This window comes from Neltuma alba, unplaced genomic scaffold, assembly GCF_004799145.2.
Source record: "Neltuma alba isolate B1F8T4 unplaced genomic scaffold, ASM479914v2 tig00010592_pilon, whole genome shotgun sequence".
NCBI lineage: Eukaryota > Viridiplantae > Streptophyta > Magnoliopsida > Fabales > Fabaceae > Neltuma > Neltuma alba.
The window spans coordinates 828,692-837,291 of NW_021635455.1; the positions used below are offsets into that span (position 1 = coordinate 828,692).

Consider the following 8,600-nt stretch of genomic DNA (forward strand, 5'->3'; position numbering starts at 1 on the left):
GCATAACTAGGTATTTTTTAATTAATTTTTTCAGTTATCTGTACCTATAAAAAGCACCAGAGATAATATAAAAACAACAACAACAAGTTTTATCCCACTAGATGAGGTCGGAGCAGAGATAGTATATATTAAAATTAAAACTAGAATCTCATTGCAACGCACGGAAAATAAGGCAATTACAAGGAAAATCGAAATATTATGTATAATGTGTAGAGTAACAAAAATTAGAGGACTCGCCACACAAATTCATCATCATACAGCCAGGTGAACAAATCCTCACTGCAAGAATAATATGGAACTCGACATTAAAACTTTAGAAGCAACCGTGTGGTGAAGGCTCTAAAACAGAGCCAATTATCTATCTGCAGAAGTCGTCAAATCCCATGTAGTCACTCCGCTGAATCTTCTCAATCATGTCTGATATGCCAACCCCACCTACATAAACAAACAAAAGGTGGGTGGATCAGTCGTAGATAACAAGTTAAAACCTCGTAAGAAGCAAAAAATGCTATACTAAAGCCTAGTAACTTTTTTGCTGGACACTCACCCAATGCAATTGTACTAACAAATATGGTGAAGGCCACAACAAAGATAATCAGAGACGCCCTTCCAAATAATCTAACCAGCTTATCAATGATATATTGCCCTACGTATGCGGAAATGGCCGCCACAGTGGTCAGATACAGAGCTGCAAACAACAAAACACCAAATGGTCATTACATGTTACTTTCAGTTCTGCTGGACCGAAACAAATGACTAAAAAAGCAGTAACCGATGAATATTATTATTCAGAACTTTACCGTAAGGAACCGGAAAACGGTTCAAGAGGTAATACTGTACAACAGATATGGATGCAGAGAATGCCATTCCTAACGTGGCCGTGGCACTGGCTACCTGCAACACAATTTTTCAGCATAAACAACTTAACACACTTTGTGAATTCCGATGTAATGTCCTTGACATGTTCAAAAAGAAGGCAAGCTCACCTGAGGGGCGATTCCTAGTTCCATAAATAAAGGACCCATAACAAATCCACTACCTACGCCGAGAAGGCCACCGACGATTCCGGCGCACAGAGCACAAACAATGGCCAGAATCAGATGGTGCAATGGCAAACGAGTGCCTTGGTCTCCTTTGGAAGGGATAGCCCTCCATCCCTGATAGAGGCCTATTGCTTGGTATAGATACACTCCGAAAGAAACCGGCACCTGCAAAATATCACAAATTAAAGTGATGATTCTTCATTTTAAGCTATGCCTCTCGTGTGCGTGTAGTATATGCTTGCCTGTAAAAAGTTTACAATCCAGAATGTGACTGAACAGGTAGCTGTGTGAGTCTGTGAAAAATATATGTTTGACCGTTAGTTCCAGAAATGTTCAAAGGAAAAGGGAGAGGACGTAGGGACAGAAGAAAGCGACCTTGGCAATCTGCAGGACAGCGTATGAGACCCAGACGAAGCAAAGAAGTCCGAACTCTTTCCAATAAATGTTGTCAATAATGGAGACCTGAATCAATAGTTCCATTCAATAAACAAAGGTCAACATTTCTTTTTTCCAGAAGACAAAAAAACAGAGACTACTACGAGATATGTTAAGTCAATCACGATCGCTAATAGTTTCCCAACCTGAGCTCTTTCAATGTCCACCCCTGGCCCTGAAGGGAGAGAGCTGTACTCTGCTAACCCACTGGCCGTTTCTGCATAAAAACAGCAAAGCCCCAATCCAGTTCTTTTTCACTCTTAGATATAAATATAAGAATATAGTTGAGCATGCACTAAATATAAGAATATAATTGAGCATGCACTAAGTTAACTCTTTAATAAATACACGAACCAGCAGATTCCAAAAGCGTGGCGGTCTCCTGCAACTTTAAAAACAAGCGAAACAGCATTAAGTCGATATAGTAATTCAGTCCGGGATGGTTAACTTCCCAACCAGGGACTAGCTAAATGCAACAACCTAATCAGAACTGTAACTTCCAAGGAAAAGGATTCACTTGCGTGAAGGCGTGGTTAGATGTGAACCTTTTTTACTCTGGTTTCCTGTTTCCATGTATCAGCACCCTTGAAGAATGCCTTGATCGAGGTACCTGAAGGCGCCCAGATAGAAAACGAAGCATATGGATGTTGCCAAGCGGGGATATATTGAGTTAAAGCAAGTAACTAAACAGTAAACATCTGTCTGAACATTAATTACCTATGAAGATAATGATCAACAGAACAGTGATCATCCAATTCGCAAATACAACACTCAAACTGACTCCTATGCTAATCCCCAGCATGATTATGGGCAACATGAGCAGTACAAGATTATAGTCAATTAAGGGTATATCGAACGTGGGATGCCTCAGCTTCAAGTTGAAGTAAACAGTGGAGATGCCTGCCCCCGTGATCATGCCTGCAGGATCATTTTGTAAGGATATAGATCTATCATAATGCCCAGTTACGTCACGAAGATAAATGCAGATTGAATCTTACATTTTGAAATGGCGGTTGCTGATTTTGGATCAAACCCAATGACCAGCATTAACATCGGAACAAATATGCCGCCGCCGCCAACACCGCCGACGCTCCCAAATGCTCCTCCCAAGGATCCAATCAACGTCCCAATAATAATTGGCCATCCAAATTTCATTTCCTGCATATTTAAGTGAGTAATCAAAGTTGACCTTAAAAGACACGACTTAGTAGCAGCAACATGCTTTCTATTACATGAGTCGTTAACCTTGAGGTTTTAGAGTGAGCTTGAGAGAAAACATGTCACGAGCTTAATGATAGCTATCTACTGAAACACAGCCTTCGTCCCGATAAAGATGAGGCGTCCTTAATTCGTGTATTCATGTTAGGAGAGTTTCTTTGATAGGACGGGGAGGTACAAGGAACTTACCGGCCAGACATGGTGATAACCAGAACGACCAGGGATCCATAAGAAATCCACGACGCTTTGACCAGAAAATCAGAGAATGGGTCTGTTTGGTTCGAACCAGATGTGTCGCTTGGGACTCCTGCTTGAGCCGAAACAATAACTAAAGCTAGCAACAAAGGGAGGAAGACAGTGATGGACATGTTCTTGCAGACATGCCAGTCTGTTCTGATCCGAGCCATATTGAGAAGTAAGTGAGAGAAGCAGTTATACTCTGACTTCTTATATAAATCTAATCAACATCCATCATTATATTCCCGACTCTCGAGTCATATCAATGATCAATATATTATATAAAGTTACAGCCACGATCTCCTGGGGTTAAAAACATTTAAAAATTCTGGTCAAGAATGCACAATCACGTTACTCGTATTCTATATAATAATTAACTGCATCAAAGAAAATGCAATGCTGATTGGAATGGATCAAGGTCGATTCACGTAAATACTGAGCACAGAATAATTAGCCAGGAATAAAATCCAGTTAACTTATAATTTCATGCAGTTAGTGTGTGATTAGAAAAGAATGAGGAACAAGGATGAGCAATGATTAGGTTTATCTAAATAAGGTAGAAGCAAGTGACTGGTGGCCGTTCGTTTGGAGGATAGTTTTCCACGTCAGCAAATAATGGAGCTGAGCTTTGAAAGGCCGTGTCAAACTTGGCATCATTATGTGTGGGGGGGGGGGGGGAATTATTGAACCAGCTCACTGTCACTGAAGCGTTTGGTAACCTCTAGTCTGGTGGTTGGGTATATATGTGCATGTGCATGTCATCATGTCGGGGCCACTCCATTGATCAGTCCCATCCATCTCCCATTATGATCACGTGCATATATATACACACACACACGCTCACACACACATCCTATGGTGCAGAGATTATTGATCACACAATCCATGATCATATCAGCAGCAAATACCAACAGAATACATACAAAGGCATCATATAACACACACACACACACACACCAACGCATACATACATCATCACTGGGATGAAATCGCAGCAAAGAGATTATTTACTTCTTTCACGTTTCATATATATATATAGAGACAGGCTCAAGTTACTTACTTCATTCTTTTTTTTTTTTGGCCAGAAAGTTATTTACTTCATTCACTCTTCATATATATCCAGATTTTGTCATTCATCTTTGATCCGCTATCCAAGCAAAGCCTTAAATGGATCGGTATATATCTCGCGTCCGCATTCAGTGTCTGATGAGCAATCTGGGTCGTCCAAATCTAATCTGAACGGTCCAGATTTAATATTTTTAAATAATTATTTAAAAATAAAAAAGTATATTTTTAAAGAATGATAGTTAAGAGATTATCTTTATTTTTTATCATATACTTATTAAAATAATTATTTTAAAAAAATTAAAATAAATTTGCACTGTCCAAATCTGATGATATTATGTGCTTATCAAAACTGACGAGCACCCAATCCAAGTGTTATATATCTCACGTTGAGGGTTTCAAGTGGATATATATACATGTCAACCTCCTATTCCACGCGTGATGTGGCGTGATGGGCACAGTTTTTCTTTTTTTTTTTTTTTTGGTTGTGTTTTTTATTTTCCTTCGTTTCTTGAGTGTTCATTAACGGGCATCATCACTCATCTGTCGTCTGGGAACCGTATCTCCTCGGCGGCTGAAATTCTCTGTATCCCTGTTAAGGTCAATCTAACACCTCACAAAATGCCACTTCATGGTGCTTTTAAAATTAAAAATTAAAACTAAATGTGAATCATTTTCATACAATTTTTTAATATTTCTGTGATTTTCCGGACCTGCCTCATTTCAAACTAAAAGATCTTTGTGATTAATCTATGCTAATTTACGCTGAGAGGGTTCAAATCCCCATGATCTCATTAGCAAAAGCCAGCCTTTTCTTCTTCAGTTTTCCTTCTTTCTGGCTTGAGTTTCTCATGGACTCTCTTTTGTTTCCCCCTCCCTCTCAACACAGCTTGAAAAACAAATCTCCTAAAATCATCTTGTTCTTCTTTCTTTCATATCTTCGCTTCTAAATACTCATTCATTTCGTTTTTTATCAAAATCTTTTTAGGAGGGCACTTAATCTCTTCCATGGTAAGTTTTTTCAACTCTCCTGTTTTTATTCTCGCTCCTTTCTTTTTTCCAATAATCTTTCTTCTTCCTTTTCAATTTTCTACGTCTTTTGGATTGGGGAAAAAAAAAAGAAAGAAAGTGATTCAAATAATCTCACCTGGCTCAATGGCTTGCCCGACTTATGATTGGGTCAAAACCTCTCTGGGGCTACCACCAACTAGACCCAAAAACTGTAGCCAGGGTCGGGTCAACCTTGCAATCTAGTCTAGTTATCAATTTACTATATACGTAGAATTACTACTTCAGTCAGCTTTATCATTTTTTGTCCTTTTCCTATTTTGTTTCTAGCAGCCTTTACATTTTTCATGAGATTTTGTGTTTTTTAATCCAATAATTTTGCTTCATGAAGCACGAAATCTTTTGTGATTGCGTCCACGTTTTTTAATAAGAAAAAAAGGAAAGAAGGGGGGGTGGCATGTCTTTTTCCAATCATTAAATTCAAGCGACCCCCGCGCACAAGTTCCCTCTTATCCGATAATCGTTCTCTCCTCTGTTCCTTTGAATAAGATCAAAATTATAGTTTTAAAAATATTTTTACAGTGTATGAGATAAATATGTGGAGGAGTTTATCTCAATTAGCAGAAAAGTGCTTCTGAAAATATTTTATCGGTCTTCCAAACACTCCTTTAATCATTTGAAAATCTCTTTCCTTTTTTTGTTAGTTTGTGCGAAATTGTGCGCGTGCGCCGCGTAAGCGCTAGGGTAATATTACATAAAATTACCATGAACCCATGTTAGATGACTATTCTCTCTAAATCCCCGAAAGCTAATTAATATTATCTTTTATTCTTAATATAACAGTTTATTTGATTTTTAATTTGATTCTAATATAAGATCTCAATTCACTTTATTTTTTATATTTGTCTACTTTTTTTAAAATAATCATTGTAATAGTTACACGTGTTAAAGGTTAACAAGGATGTTTTTTTGAAAGATAATAGTTGTTTATTATAAATAACTATTAATTAATTTTTTTTAATGTTCTTAAATTATTCAACTAAATTTTATACTAATGACAAAGATGATACTATTTTGTAATTAATGTCGGTTGAATTATTCAAACATCCAAAAACAGGGCATCTTTGCAATGGAGCCGCGTCGGATTAAAATAGATGAAAAATGGTTTTTAAAATATCAATGATTGCTTACATAGATAGAATACTTTACTACTGAATTATTATTAGCTCTTGCAAAACAAAGGTTGGTTATGCAGACAAGTTTTTTGTAGTCCTAATAATGAGGATAAAATATTGACGTGTTGGCGTATTCAATCAGTTGCGTTCAGGCCATGCGCCACGTCTCACATGCACTGATCATGTGCTCTCCGGCGCTCACTTATAATTCAGAAAATGAATGTATTGTTTTTAATATAAAAATTAGTTTGATTTTTAATTTGATCTTAAATATAAGATTTTATTTTATTTTATTTCTCATAGTTATTCATTTTTTAAGATAATTCTTGTAATAGTTGGGCATATTAAATATTTTATCAAATGTTAAAGCTAATATATTTTATTAATAAGGATATTTTACAAAAAATAACACTTATTTAATTTATTACAAATACAAATAACTAACTTAACAAGTTTTCTTAATATACTCATATCAATGAAAAGTATGAACATTTTTTCTTAGCATAGTTTTTTGTACAAAATAATTAATTTAGAAAACAATTTTTATCAGTTAGCCGCTCGCCTCAAATCTCAATCTACACAGGTGACACGACTACACGTCGTGCAGCATCCGCGATTCCGCGGGAACGAATATTTCCGGCCGCTTCACTTGACAAGTCTTCATTTATCTTGCGAGACGATCACAAGTCATTTTAAATACTACTATAAACAAGATCTTATGATTAAGATCGGAGGTAATACTGAATTACTCTTTATGTGTATAATTTAAACTTTTGGAGATTAAATTATACCTGAAGCGACATGTTTCTGTACGTCTTTTTTTCTAGGCAAAATGATATGGCAGCGCAGATTCATCACTGGGCCGAGGTGCATGATAAAAAACATTAATTGATGGAAATTCTTCAGCACCGTTCGTATATATAAGGGCATGAGAAATTGCTCCTCTCCGGCCCAAATGCTCAGTCCTCCTCAAAACTGTTATCCGGCCCACATAAATTTCCCACAAATTTTGTCTTATTTTTTCTACTCGCAACCCATAAATTAGAGGGACTCACCACATATTTTCATTGTTATACAACTGCAATAGTAATATCCAGCAATGACCTAACAACTTTAGAAGCAACTATACGGTGAAGGAATCTATCTGCAGAAGTCGTCGAATCCCATGTATTCATTTTGCCGAATCTTTTCAATCATGTCTGATATCCCAACTCCACCTATAATCACAAACAGCTGTACTCTGCTAACCCACTGGCCGTTTCTGCATAAGAAGGAGCAGCACCAATCTAGTTCTTTTTCACTCTTAGTAATATATAATTATCAGAATATAATTGAGCATGCACTAGGTTAACTCTTAAATAAATACACGAACCAGCAGATTCCAAAAGCTTGGCGGTCTCCTGCAACTTCACAAACAAGAAAAACAGTAATTCAGTCCAGGGACGGTTGACTTCCCCTAAACCTGGGACTAGCGAAATGCAGCAACCTAATCAGAACGGTAACTTCCAAGGAAAAGGATTCACTTGAGTGAAGGCGTGGTCAGATGTGAACCTTTTTTACTCTGGTTTCCTGTTTCCATGCATCAGCACCCTTGAATGCCTTGATCGAGGTACCTGAAGGCGCCCAGATAGAATAGGAAGCATATGGATGTTGCCAAGTGAGGATATATTGAGTTAAAGCGAGTAACTAAACAGTAAACATCTGTCTGAACATTAATTACCTATGAAGATAATGATAAGAAGAACAGTGATCATCCAATTCGCAAATACAACACTCAAAGAGACTCTACTACACTAATCCCCAGCATGATTATGGGCAACATAAGCAGTACAAGATTGTAGTCAATTAAGGGTATATCAAACGTAGGATGCCTCAGCTTCAAGTTGAAGTAAACAGCGGAGATGCCAGCCCCCGTGATCATACCTGCAACATCATTTTCTGGTAAGTATATTCATCGTAATGCCCAACTCATGTCACCAAGATGTAGATTGAATCTTACATTTTGAAATGGCGGTTGCTGATTTTGGATCAAACCCAATGACCAGCATTAACATCGGAACAAATATGCCGCCGCCGACAACGCCGCCGACGCTCCCAAATGCTCCTCCCAAGGATCCAATCAACGTCCCAACAATAATTGGCCATCCAAATTTCATTTCCTGCATATTTAAGTGAGTAATCAAAGTTGACCTTAAAAGACACGACTTAGTAGCAGCAACATGCTTTCTATTACATGAGTCGTTAACCTTGAGGTTTTAGAGTGAGCTTGAGAGAAAACATGTCACGAGCTTAATGATAGCTATCTACTGAAACACAGCCTTCGTCCCGATAAATGAGGCGTCCTTAAGGGGTGAGGAAGAAAAACAAAGATCAACCTACTACCAAAAGGAAAGGTGATACCCCGCTGATTCGTGTATTC

At 37.5% G+C, this 8,600-nt stretch overlaps 1 pseudogene; it reads right to left on the minus strand.

The window, feature by feature from the left end:
* Positions 1 to 128: 128 nt before the first annotated feature.
* On the minus strand, positions 129 to 8,368 carry LOC114757281 (sulfite exporter TauE/SafE family protein 3-like; annotated as a pseudogene).
* Positions 8,369 to 8,600: the final 232 nt, after the last annotated feature.